This window comes from Varroa jacobsoni, unplaced genomic scaffold (genome assembly GCF_002532875.2).
Source record: "Varroa jacobsoni isolate VJ856 unplaced genomic scaffold, vjacob_1.0 scaffold_240, whole genome shotgun sequence".
Classification (NCBI taxonomy): Eukaryota; Metazoa; Arthropoda; class Arachnida; order Mesostigmata; family Varroidae; genus Varroa; species Varroa jacobsoni.
The window spans coordinates 201,946-216,650 of NW_019213142.1; the positions used below are offsets into that span (position 1 = coordinate 201,946).

General features: G+C 38.1%; 1 protein-coding gene across 1 annotated transcript in view; it reads left to right on the plus strand.

The window, feature by feature from the left end:
- Positions 1 to 13,952, plus strand: part of LOC111273963 (fatty acid CoA ligase Acsl3) — a 47,741-nt gene extending 33,789 nt beyond the window's left edge. Inside the window, exons 10-11 of the transcript XR_015310169.1 lie at positions 11,775 to 11,850; positions 13,690 to 13,952. The gene's annotated coding sequence lies outside the window, so the exon portion shown is untranslated. The remainder of the gene's footprint in view (positions 1 to 11,774; positions 11,851 to 13,689) is intronic.
- The last annotated feature ends 753 nt before the right edge of the window (positions 13,953 to 14,705 follow it).

Here is a 14,705-nt window from a genome sequence, read left to right on the forward strand (position 1 = left end):
CCAACACCAAAGCTTTCTACGATTACTAGACAGACTAGACAAAATTTCTTAACTCTAAAATATTTATTTTCCAAAAATTACCTCCAAAACAAAAAATGTTGCCTTCAATTCTGATTCTAAAGACTAACATAGCCAGTGGTAAAAACTGAATTTATAATTCGTCTGTCAAAATAACCGTAGGTGAATGTCGAGTGTACGAGTATGGAGCCTACAACTGACGGTGCTAACAAGTTTTTTTTTAAAACGTGTTTTTCACGTGTTTTTTTAACCTTATTTTTTTTTGACCTAAAAAACACATTTGTCTGAGCCTTTCAAGTTTCACAAAAATGACTACAAGCCATTTTTTTTTTTAAAACAAATAATATATCTAGATATAACGCCTGCATCGTACGCCAAATAATCTTCTGTATTACTCCTGCAATTCTTTAACATTGAAAAAATTGCTTTTATTTTAACACAACGTACTCGCCACAACATAAATCCAAAATAGTTTTTCGTGATCTAGGTAAAACGATAATAACGGCCTTGTAGGTTAACGGCCATCGGTGCTATATGTATGACCATGAACAAACGAAAAAAGCGAAGCTCAAAGTAAAAACTTCCACGTCCCTCCGAATACCTAAATAGTGCACATAACCCATATTGGAATTCAAGAACGAATGCATTGTATTTGTACATTCAATTATAGAATAGATAAATTTGATTTTAGATTATTACACATAGTAGTCATGCGATAATTCAGTACGCTTCGCGATTCCATAGATGATTACAGAATGCGTTTGTTATCAGATACCGAACAAATAGCCTATCTGATCATATATCTGTTCCAGCCTATGGATCATCTTTGTAAGAAATCTACATGTATATGATGGCTGTTGTTCCTAGCTGGCCCCAATCGCTCGCTTTAGTTGTTTTTCATGCATGAACGAATGAAAGAGCTCGTCCGCCGAAAGTTGACCCGCGTCACAATGCGAATCTTGTCTAAATGTCACTGCCCGCACCCCCCTTAGCAATCACTACTTGCCCACATTAACATCTAATCAAACATTATCAATAAAGAGAAACTTTTCGCGATGCTTGATACGTCAGTTTTCCACCCAATGCGCCGTAACTTTACATAATATTCACAGTACTTTAATGCTATTCGCCTGAGATACTTTCGTCGACGCATAGATAGCATAAAAGCTTAGAGATCCGTACTCCGAGTACATATGACAGGACAGCCATGCATTTTTTTTTTTTTTTCTTTTATTTATTTTGCTAAATACAATAGCAGTTATCGGTAGAAACGAATAAACCTTTCCTTAAGTGAAACTTTGGACAATGCAGACAACAAGCGTATACAGTAGCCTAATTTTTAAATATTTTTGGCTCTGTGTCACACATTGCGCGCAAATAAACACATTTTGTATAGAATAGTTGTTTTCACACCTGTGGATGTATTTGCAGAGTAACGTGGAAAAAATGTTAGATAGAACCGGTTTGTATATTCCTCGCCACTCGATTTGAACCGCTGATGAATTCAACTCATAACCTATTCGTAAATATTCGCTCTGATTTTCGTTTAGATGTATGTAGTGCTGCTATGAGGGGTCAACATTCAAGTATAGATATACGATTCCCTTTACGATGTTAAACAAGTCACTCTGGGTCACCCAGACAGAGCGTGAGGTGACAGTCTTTACGTGAGGGGCAGGTCAATGTCGAGGTCTCTTGTGAATAGCCGTTGAAGGCGACTCGCGCAACGCCACAAGTACGACCTATAGGAATCTCCTAACGAAGCTGACGCGAAATGGTACGAGGATGGGAGATGCGAGAAAGGCGTAATATTTCGAATATTTTGGGAAGTCTCTGAGAAGATCGTGCGAGAGAAAAGGAGACCGAGTGAGTAGCCATAGTAGAACGCAGCGGGAGCGCGGAAGTGAGAGGGAAACGGTGACGGGGGGAAGTGTAAATGTTTCACGCATCTGTGGCGTTGAGATAAGTAGCGGCATCAGCTAGCGCTAGAACTTGCGTTAGGGGTGACATGGCCTGACACGGACGTAAGGGAACACCATTTTAGATGAAAACCAAAGCGGGAGAAAGCAATGCCCTAGTGTGGAGCGGAGCAGATCAGAGAGATGACTGCGGAAAGACTAAAGCGAGCGCTTGAGGTTTCTAGTGAAAAAAGAGACTACGATCGACGTTCCAGCTGCCTGCTCAAAACGAGAACGACGTATCTGGGCCGCGAGTCGTGCTCGGACACACATAAACGCAAGCAGGCCCATGAATAGTATGCAGCACGAGCATCGTACTAGCTTGCCGTACTAAAGAACTTTCAATACACTCGCTAGAAGATTGAAGGCGGACAAATGTAGGCAATGTAAACGCCGCGCAGTATGCATCAAGCATTTGACTGCACAGACCGCTTCAGCCTGTCTGCGTGTTTGCCTGCTTGGCTGAACCCTGTTGAGCCTACGTATCTCCGTAAGTACGTGTGTATGAATATGTGTACGGCCGTACCGTGTTTGTGTAGAAAGGACCCTGGAGGGCGGTGATACTCACGAAACATGAGGCGCCATTACCGTAGAGAGAAACAGAGACGGGGTGGGACAGTTGTATGGTAAGGGACGGTGGTGGCGGCGGCAAACTTTAAATGACAATTATACGAACCATTTAACGCGGGCTAACGCTGTCTTTTCTGCTTCGAAAGGGCGAGGCCTCATGAACTTGGGGTGACAGAGGAACATAGTTGGTAGGTGTTAGAAACCAGCGAGAAACAGTCAAGGAGTAAAATAGCACCCAAGAAGATTTGAGCGTTAAAGCTTCAGCCGCGCTGAACTGACCGAGAGCATGGCTAAGGGTAGCCTACCATGGTAGAGAAAACAGCAGCGTTTAAGCTTGAGAGGGACATACAGAAACGGCAGTAGAAAGATACAGTAAGTGCTAGTGGAACTTCATAACGGTTAGGAAGCGGTCGGGGAGGGCGAAGCAAAGAGGAACAGGCGAGAGGTGGTGCCACTGGAACGCTATCATTTACATGCAGGACGGATCCTGTGTCCTTCGCAGCGAGTTCGCCATGCATTTGTGTTCCGTAGCAGGCGTATTCGCAGTGGCGAAAGCATACTGCCGTACGTCAGGAGTCGTATGGAGGCCTGCAATCCATGGTTTTATCCACAGTCGCTTTGGATCCTTAGCTGTGACATAGCACTTCAACCAAATTGCCTTCCTGGGATATTCGTGCACACCGTTTCTCGTACGGATCGAGACGATGTGGCAGTCAAGCGGGGCCGAATTAAAGTCATTATGTTGCCTAGAGATTAAACTAGTTTTTGTTTTTCCTCCCCTATTTCTGCATTTCTTTCCCCCTTCTGATACGGTTTTATTCGGTCGATTTAATTAATGCGCCGTTTCCTGCTCGGGCGCGCAACTCTCCTGATTTGACCGCCGTCTTTGCTTTTGAAGTTAGAATACTAACTCGCACGTATGCTTTCCTCTACGCTCCAACGAGCTAGCGTCGCCCGGCATTTATTATACAATTATCAGTATAGCAATGATACTAAAAAAAGGCAAAACAATTAACAATGAATGTTATTTGTTGAATAGGAGAACATGGTGTTATTAGCTTGCAATACATGATTTGTTCAATGGGAAACAACGTTAAATGTGAAAGGTACTCGCACATAATAACAGTGACAGTTCAAAGCGTGATTTCAATGTATGACCGTTGCGTGCGCACGTAGCTGTTCGCAAAGTTTCACTGAAAACGCTATCTAATACGTAATCAATATTAGAGTTACACTTAATCACAAGGATCAGAAAACTGGCAAACTTGTTCTTTCTATAGAGAACTGAATAACTATGTAGGATCAAGCCAATATGTTTGAGAAACGATAGAACTCCGTTAAATCGATTGTAAGTGCATAGTACTGAATGTTCTATCTATTAAATGCTTCAATAGATGTCAAGTTCTTCGTCTGTCGTTCAGGCTAGTGTTTGACCCCTATTTGTCTAATGTTTACTTGGCATTAAAGCGAACCGTACCATTAGAATTTTATATGCCGTGCAATACCTAGATTTGTAGCCTTTTATTCGTAGTGATTGTTGCGTCGCATTATTGAGAAACGGAAGAAGTGTGTCTCTTTGAATTCTCTATTTTCATAAACAATTCTTTATGGGCTCCAACTACCATTAGCTTTCATATTTAGGTAGGAGACCGCCGACGTTACCTGAAAAAGTGAATCATGCTTAGTGGACTTTTATATTATCACTTGAAAAGAGTGTGTGAAATGGAAAAGTCTTCTCGTTCTTATTATTGTCCCGGCCTAAGATGCCGGTTCAAATACCTAGGTCATAAGTTGCCCTTTGCGACAGATATAATTATGCCTGTAATACGTGAAATATAATGTCTAGAATATATGTAAGTTACAATCATTCAAATGAATCATACAATCTAATCGTCCCTTCCATCACATAACGCATAGGAATCATAAAATATCTGCAAGTTTTATGGACAAATAACTGTAGTAGACAAAGTTATCCTATTCAAAGTAAACAAAGTCCGCTAACAATTTCTATCGGTTTTGCTTAAAAAAATCGTTTCTGGTTCTTATATTTTTATTGTAACCAAAACTAGTCTAATATAACATTGTCAACTACGACAGCTGCTTCGGGGCCGACATCAACCACGGCATGCATTTACCATGAAGAGTTTTCACATGATCACGGTCATCCTTAGCGTAATAGCAATAATAACAATGAGAATATCAGCAATAACAACCGCATCAACTTCGGACACAACAGCCCACGTCAGCTACCGCAGTGTCTGAGTCAGTCAGCCCTACAGATGACCATGCATAAGATAGATAGATAGATAGATACGCACACGCTCAGGCAGATAGTCGGAGTAATAACACTATCTGCTACCATAAAATGCTAATTTACTGCATAGCATCATTCGCAGAGTCTGTACTTCTATGGGCACGTTTATTATTCTGGCTTATCGCCATGAACTTTTGGGGGGAGACGCCCCCGCGCACGCACACACGGATGCTTATATACAAACACATTGAATGGTGTTGATGGACCCATTGGGAACCTAACAAAATTCATAACAACGAGAAAAAACGTTGCAGTTCGTTCTATATTTTAACATTATTATACATGTAATGCAAGTTTCGAAGTGAAGCTATACTGGTCGATTGTGCTGAAATGGATAATGCTGTTTAGATGAGCCGGTATACATATTTAGATAAACAGAAAAAGAAGAGAACATTTAGATGAATAGAAAAATAATTACAAGTAGAAAAAAACGCGGCATATGTGAGTTCTGTATGCGTCCTTACATTTTAAAGTGGTTGGAGGTAAAAAAAAAGACAAAAATTGCAACTTTAAAGTGGAGTTATACTGTAACTCATCATCGTAATAAAAGTCGCTGCCAGGAAAACTATTTTCAATACTTATTTGTAAGAACTAAAATTTCTCAGCACCAAATACACGTGCAGATCTCAGTAATTTGTGTATCACCGTAGGAACCAACTTCAAATATCTGGCGAATAAGGGCTGTAATGTTATTTACGCGGGTTAAATTTGACTGGACGCTGAGCTAAAATCAAAGTTCTAAATATCTGTTAGGAGCTGAACCCCAATGGACTAAGAGTGCGGCATCCCACTGTCCCACCACCAACGCAGTTTATAATATAAGGCTGTATAAAAAGAAATGCATGGAAACTATTATATCAGACTTCAACGCGTACTTTTCGGGGAGTCATAGTAATGACTGACCGGGTCCATGTGTCCTTAATTTTATCAATAGGACTCGAACATTGATGTATAGGAATAACTATTTCTTTAACCACTTGTCTCAAACCTTTTTGATGATATTCAGACGATAAGCAAGCAGAAACTCCTACCAACATTGTTATTCAAAGCATTTAGCGGGTATCTTACTGTGTACCTCACATGTTATATATCAGGCGTTTGCAATAGGAGGATAGTCATGTATTTTCTGTACTACACGCAGCTAGTACTAGCCGGTTAAATGCCAACCACGGTCTACCGCAAAAAAGACCACTCTCTTTTTGCTGTTTTCCTTCCTCCTGAGATAAACGTCCGCTCGAGAAGTTTGTTGAGAAATGGGAATAAACTTCATAGGCCTCTGCACTTCTGCGTTAATTTTTGTTAGATTAATCGTTGTCATGCAGACTCAGTAATTCTAATGGAGGCATTGACTTTTTACACAAAAGAACAGTAACGTACAATACGACAGGCCTGGACACACATTGTTTTGATGGTTCAGCGTTGCCAACTAGTTCATCCAGCTCAAGGATTGAAATTCTGTTTATTTTCATGCATGAACAGAATTTATGACTATTTTCTAATATAATCTTTCGCATCATCGACAAAGCCGCATCAATCAACCAACGCCTTTTCAACAGAAGCATATACGACATATGTACATTCATTTCAGACCGACATTCTATGCAGTCCGTTTTAAGTTTTTACGTTGGCTAGTAAGCGACTTCAGATATTTAGTTGTTCTTACAGTTACGTCGCCATAGTTGTTGCCGTACATATCGGAGCAAAGCAAATAATAGAGCTTAATTCGAATTAAGTTAGATGGATTAGACGTAAGTGTCTTGTAAGAAGATATACGACTTGTTGTTTTCCGTATGTCGATCGCTCATAATATAATTAATTTCCTTCAACATTCTATAAAAACTAATTGAAAAGCGTTCGGCTATGGGTTCGCGGTCAATGGATACGTTCCGAACTGGATTGAGAGGTAAAAAATAGGAGCAGTCGCTAGCGGTTGGCAAAGCGAACAAATGTATTTTTTGAGTATTTATGAGTGCTCTAATTGTTATGTCACTGATGGGTTTATTTATCATTAACGATTTACTAGAAATAAGATACATTGCTCTATTGGCAATCGTATTTATTAGTGTTGTCATTTAGCTGTTGTTGAGAGTCCTAATAGGGCTTTAAATAGATCCTATGTGGGGCTGGACTAAATCAATTATTCTCGTTTCCCAATTAAAGTTACGGGTGAGTGCTGCGCTATATGTGACAATGCAAAAAAAACAAGACAGTCTTAACTTGCTATACGATTTATGCAGATTGAAGCAACCAATAAGTCGCAAGAAGGTAACAGTGTGACTTTGTCGTTACAACCTGTTCTCTCATGACTATTGCAGTCCGATGGTGTCTTAACCCGTCACAAACTAATAAATATAAGTTTAATTACTAGTCACAGATACTGATTCCGTGAAAATAACAAAAACTCTATATTTTCATAGAGCCTATAATTATTGTCTATCATTTGGTTCGGTCTGTCTTGATACGTTAATGGCGCATAGTTTACTAACATCGGCTGTCTGCGTCTTGCACAGCCTTCTTTTGTAGGTATCCAGATTTTCAGCCTGTACCTTAAGCTAAGCTTTATGACGCCTAGTAGTAATAATCACCTCACTCCGATGTACGACCGCCCTTTCTGACAACAGACTGTACAGGCTACTTCTTCTCCAACTGTAACCCCCAAGTCAGGGAACGGATTGTCAATATGCTATACTTTTTCAAGCGGATCATGGTTTTAAAACAGTTATTAATCAAATAGTCATTACAGAACATCATATAAAAGTTCGTTGTCATAACACTAGTTTTTTTTTAATGGAAATTAAGAAATAAAGTATGTATTTCTTATTATTCGATTTCTTAAACAGACACTCTTATTATACAGTATATAAGTTACAGATAATAATGAGACTGCCTACGTAGTTGCAATTATGACTGTGACTAACGATGACGATAACGAATGCGGCATTCGTTCGCCTTGAACACAAAGAACGGAGTGAACCGGGTTGCCCGCTATGCAGCAGTGTAGAATGATAATTTTTCGCTGAAGCATAGATATTTTGTTACTATATTATTTGTTATTATACCTATTGATATTAATGTAGAAAAATGTAGCAATAAGTTATCGACATGACTATTCATCCATTGTTTATAACATTACTTCAGCTTATTTAATCCCTGAATCAGCTATTGACCTAAAAGCTGGCTCTTCTAAAGCACGTTTTACTCCAACAAATCGATACGCCGTAAGAAGCTTCAATGAGCACCCAGTTAACGTATCCTCATGATTGACCCTGCTCGTCTATTTTGTTTTTCAGCCATATAAGCTGGCCTCATAAGAAATCGCCCAGACAGCTAAAATTCCGTGTATGGTAATCTCTTCACCAAAATAAACAGGGAGCAATGCCAATTGCTCTCCGTTTATGGTGGTCTAAAAAGTGCGGGAATCGCCGCGAACTTTTCGGTCATGCGAAACGTATTGGTAAATATTTGCTTAGGTAAAGAATAATATTCGCTTACTTATTTTCCCAACCGGAGGAACAAAACATTAGCTTCAGCGGAATGACAATTCTTGTGTTCTCAAATTTGCAGAGTTCTCTTCTATCTCCCTAGTCGTAGCCAAGGGGAATATTAAACATGAAACTGAAAAACGAGCCTCAACTTATTGTGTAAAATTTGTCACCTTAGTTTTAAATGATTTCTCTACTTCTCCTAATGCTCTCTCATAAACAGTCGGTAAAGCTGCGTAGATTATAATTCGACAGCCTTCACGAAAAGTTTCATGTCCGGTCTTAACAATTCAAGCCAGCTTTACTTCGACCACTAGGACTAGAACTGCAAGATAGTGTTATTCATTGCTGATGACAGAATTTGAGATTGCCATTAGCAATATCCTTACGTAAAATATCTATACTTGTATAATTTTATAACCAACTTAGATACTTTTTTGTATATAATGTCACACAGATAATAGCCCAACTCTTTCAATCTGCTCTTTAGTAGAGTTGCATAAACATGTGCTCTGAAAAGCGTCAGCAGTCATCATTTAAAAGCTACAAATATCAGCGCTTACAATGAAGCAGTATATTGTTCACTCAGTTTCGGCCACAGGGAACCAACCCTTTAGCATGTACGTGCATTAAGCACCATACAGATTCGAGTGAGATATCCATCCGATAACTTGCTAGGAGTCGTGCAAGTTCTAAATCATGTAGCTGTCTTCTCCCATCCAGTGGTTGTTTATGGAAGCTATGAATGTTCTTACGTACAAACACGGCTAGAACATTCTTACCAGATTGTACGCAATAAATTTCCAAGGTTGAATAGGCCTGCCATATTATGTTCAATACGCACGTAAATACATAGAGCTAGTAGCTTGTAACCTAAAAAGCGAACGATCCCTCACGTACGAAATGTATTAGTCGCCTGCTCTATTACACCCTGTTCATTAATTAATTTAATCTCCTTTGTAAAATAAATTAGTTAAATTAGCGATACTGGCACTGTCACCCCTTAGCGTGCACGTTAGCAACTTAACTAGCCAACTGGGCTTAGCAAACGACTAACATTTCGAGTTTTCAGATGCTATTATAGAGCACATACACCATCACACGTACCCTACAGATTCTCGGAGTAGGTTTCAGCATATATAAAAATTAAAATAATTCCTTTGAATGAAATAAAACATCAACAGTCAATCATATAGTAAGTTAAGAAGAGTTACATAGAGCTTTGGGCTGAAAGCTGTATATATATATACGTATAGAGAGACTTTCAAGTTTCAAGATCAGAAGTTAAGATTAAAAATGTATGTCGGTTTTTTCACCTAACAAGCAGTATCTCACTCGAAATCTAGCAACAAATTATTTATCCTGTATTTATCGTTCCTCTCTACAACCTTCTCTCATCTGTCAATTAATTTATTTATTTTCTGTCGCCAAAAACATTCGCATATAGTGTTGAAGACCTTGTCTAATCAGTTTTGAGAGAGATCGCCTTCATGTACTCTCACAAAATTTATTTCTCAGTAATTAATGAGGATGGAGATCATCCCGAGGGATGTCTACAAAATATGGTGGCATAAAAAGAACCTACCACCCAAGTCCTCTGACGGTGGTTTTAGTGGCTTTTTCCAAATGTGATGTATCACTGACAGGAAAAAGGACTTTTTTGAGTTCGCTTTACTCTATACAATTGGCCCATAATGTATGAATTTCTGTGGACCGATCTGTTTTCTCAAGCGTTTGCTATTGTACGAGACTTCTTCAGTTTTCCAAACTTAAAGCGTCTTTTTAAAGCTATATCTCGGAGCTACTTATCGTCGAACAACCATTTAGTTAAGAAGATTCACTTCGAGCCGGGATTCATGGAGCAGCTAAAAAGTAAATTTGATTAAAAATAATTCAATCATGGCTGGCCTATGGTCTTGCTGTAACGACACTAAGTACGCATTTTGGTGTGCTTCCTCCGTTATTGAGTTCATCAACTTTTTGTGGAAGAATTGTCCTCGTAGCTATTGAATTTGAAACTCAATTAGAGCTTCTGGCAAAACGTAACCGAGCATTTTTGCAACAATATTCCTATCTTGGATATTTTTAAATTTGTGTTTTTAGTATTTTAAATAGATTTTAAATGGGATTTTAAACTCTGAGGTCGTTTAGTATGGTGAAAAGTTCTAATATGTGGAAGGAAATGGGTTTAAATTGACGAGTGCGACCCGGTCTGGCTTAGCTTAGAAGCTCCATTATCTGGCTTTGACCCAAATCTGATCTATTATATCGTAATCCTATTTTTATCATCTGTATTATTTTCTCGATTTGTTCTTATGTATATATAGATATATATGTATAAAATGAAAAAAATATATTAAGTATCTTAATGTTAGCATAATAAACCACTTGACAGACTAAAACAGGTAAAATGCTTGATGATCACAAACAAGCTATACACTAACCTAATGAAAATTATGTGACGAATGCTTGCCATTGAAAGCCCTGTATCGCCTTAAGTAACATCAGTCGGTCGAATATTTCAAATATTCTGTCAGCAAAGTTATTCCCGTGCAGTTTATAGCTGTCGTTTTTACAGAAACAATGAATAAACCGAACTACGTTTGACTAACCCTTAAAATCTCGCTTGAGACTTGAGTCTTAAATTAAAATTCTAAAGCAACTTCTGTTTTCCATGTTGGGTAAAACAGGTTACCAGGTGTCAAAGACGCCCGAGTCAACTATAAAATAATAGTGTTACAAGGTATAGTGTGTTTAAAAGAAATAACCAATGATTCCATTTGAGGAAAAGGGGCTTGTGATCCTTCACAGGCATGGCCACAACAGAATACATGTACGTATTTATAATCCTCAATTGCATTAGCAGTTTTAAAATATTCTTCCACCCGGTGATATCGGGTAGTCTTCAACTGTAACAAATGATTTGGGTTCAAATATATTTGAGACGTAGGTTCTTCGCTCCGTTGTGATAACCTTGAAATAATGTTTTTATCACATGAACATGCCATCTTTAAATAAATAATTTAGATCGCTTTATGCCTAAAACGTAACAGAAATGTCTCAGGGCTGCAATGAAGGAAAAAATAAGATAATTATTGTCCTCATTAAAATTAGATTCTTGCCAAGGTGGCCATACTAGTTGAGTCACTTTCGGGGAAATCAAACGCTATTCCTGTGACCTCCTGCCACCTAAACTTGTTCCAATAAGTTCATACCGGTATATAAACCCATATACCCGGATACATTAGTGGTGCTTGTAAACGGTCATGTAAATCGAAAGAACTACGCACGCCAATATAAGAGGACGACATGGTCAACAAATAGAATGGTATAGCTCTACAAATGCTTTGTAAACCGACTGATATGGTGTCCGTCAAGGGGACGGCTGGCAGAGCTAGGATACGGGTCGCTAAGCCAGAAACTTTGTTGCAGGACGCGTAAGAAGCTCGTAGATTCTGACAATGGCAATGGACCGAGAATCGTAAACAGCACAAATATCTAAGAATTGGTAAGTATAAAGTTCTTCCGTAAGGTCACATCAAGGTCAGGTTAGCGCCGATAGGCGGAACGCGGGTCCGGGTTCCAGAACTGTTCAGTCACTGCGGGCAGTCATTGCACTAACTGCGACCTTGGAACTACTTTATTCTTTTACCTGCCAAGAGAGAAATAACATTATCTTATGTACTTTAGTAAATAAATACGCCATTATATTTAATGTATAATCATTTCTTTACTTTAGTGACTGCTTTAACGTGTCATCCTTAAGGCGGGTTCCTAGTTTAGTAGTTCCTAGTTAGTAAAACAACTCCTTAATTAATTTGTTAGGACTAAACCGCTAAAAATTTGAAATCTGAAAGCTAGTTTGACGTACGGAAATACCAATATGTGTTACCATATACGTACAGCATGAACTACATAAAAGGGGATCGATAACTTCGGCATTTTTATGCCATGTATTATTTAAAGAACCACGGAACGCAATGAATCTATAGCCTTTAACTATTATTAGTGCTTTCTTTTGTCTAACAAATGCTTCGATACTTATTACAAAGATAGCCCAAAAACCAAATAGCGTAAAAATGATGAACATAATAATAACATAGGTTGCTTTTAATATACCTTGGTCTTAATAGTATTTCTAAGGTAACAAAATTTTCCGATTGATGAATGTATAAATAATGAATTCAGATCTAACAATATTTACAGCAAATGTACTGCGAGAAATTTCTAAATCCATTTCACGGGACGAAATTGCAGAAAATAACTAAAATAATAACCTAAACACTGATTAACGCTGCTGCGTAATTTTCTATTTAATATACGGCTACACGATGTTTTTTTCTGAACCACACACTCCTTGTTGTACAATATAGAAATATTCTATAGTTCAGTTGCAAGCTAGTTTGGTTCTTTTTTTTTTTTTATTTTCAGAGACCAATTACCTACAGTAAGGCCTTACGGTCAGTAACTTGATGGAACCAATCAGAATATAACTAAAGGCTGTAATGATATTTGCGAACGTAAAGTAGGGTGATTTTTGGATAGATAAAATTACTTTAGCCAAAATCTAACTTAAAACAATCGCTGGTAGATAGATCTGCGGTCCTGCTAACAGCAGCTTATTCGGAACAGATAGTAGCTTTTATAACTTAACCTGTTCTTCTTACCTGCTACGTACCATTTTCCTTCGAAACTTTTTTCTGTGAAGCTCGACTTCGCCAATATTAGTTTTACGCCGACGGCTTCGTAAGAAGCTTATTTGGTCGAAAAATAAGAAGTATTATTTGTTGTTGTTGGCTTAAGATTTGCCTGAATTTTGGTAGTGATTCAAATTGGTTTAGTGACTTCGCATAGTTCAGCAATGACACTATATTGCCAGGTGATTTGCAACGAAGAAGTTGAGATGATGAGCGTACTTAATAAACGCAAGTTTAAATTTAAATGAGTTAAAAAAAAAACAACCTCTAATCGTACGTTGAGCTTCATGAACTAAGCTTCCCAGAATGTCCCCGTACTGCGTTTTTAGGTGCATATCATTAGCCAAAGATGCATAAAAAATTAAACAAAAAATGATATCCGCAAACGGCATAGTTAGTCTTATTGCTATACTATTATTATTATTTTTTTCACTGCTGCGTTGGTATCTAGTGAAATCCAGACTGTTCTACGGAACTTATCGATAGTGTCATATTAATGCAATTTTGGCAGAAGCCTATACGAAAGTTAGCTAATATGTCTGTAGCATCAGCGAGGTTTTTTAGTCACGTTAAAGTACGGTGACTTAAAATATCCTTTTCAATCATTTCATTAATAGAATATCTTTTTTCTTTACAAAATTTCGTTACAGGGTGATTAAAAACGTTCAAAGATGTTCGAAGGGCAACAAATACTTGTATCTTCTACGAGTAGTTATTCTAATCTAGTTTTATGTTTCTTCAGTACCATTGCTTAATCGTTTTATTATGTGGAATGACGCGTCGTGGCGCCCGCCGAGCGCATATTATAACTTGGTGACTGAGCCTCAGCAACCGGTTCCTGAATGTTTGACAAAACACGGCATAGAACTCGTTTTATTAAATCAAGAACTTGATTCTTTTCGTTAACATCGTATATCCCTGGTAGTCCCTTTAGATAAAAATTGCTATATTCTGATGAAAATATGCCATCAACGGAAACCTTGTAGGTAGCAGTTGTTAAGAACGCTTTCAGAAGCAATAACTAACGGCTAAAGTAAATTTTTTTTAACTAGGTATATGCAAGCCTGTTTAGAACGTTAACCGTAATATCTATCCTGCGAAGAAATATAAGTCCATTACTAAAAAGTATCTAATGCACGCTCACATTTAACTAGTATTATTGCTTGTCAAGATGATCTCTTGGCTTGAATAAACGTAGCAGTTTTATAGTCTCTCTTCTTGAAAAGCGGCGATAGCTAATTCGAAGCACCGCGCTCTTCGCTGATCATCACTATGTTTAGCCTAAAGGTTAATGCGTCTAGGTATAGCAAAATACTGCATTCTGTAGTACACATTTATTCCGGTAAAAAAAATACTCTGATAATTTTAAAAACTGCCCATGTGAAAGCTCAGAATCATTGTGGTTATACCTTATGGCACTTATACCTTCGATGCAGAATATGCCGCTGTCTGATAGCAGGCATCTCTTAAATTAAACCTTGAAACTAGCTGTCGATTGGTACAATGATTGACAGAGCTCGTGGTTCTACAACAACAGTGATTTTAGATTTAGTTAAATCCAAATAAGTCCGGAAAGATCTGTCATGCAAATAAACCAAAGCAAATCATTACATTTTTCTTTTGTGTTCCATTATATTACATACAAATAAATGCAGAAAAAGACGCG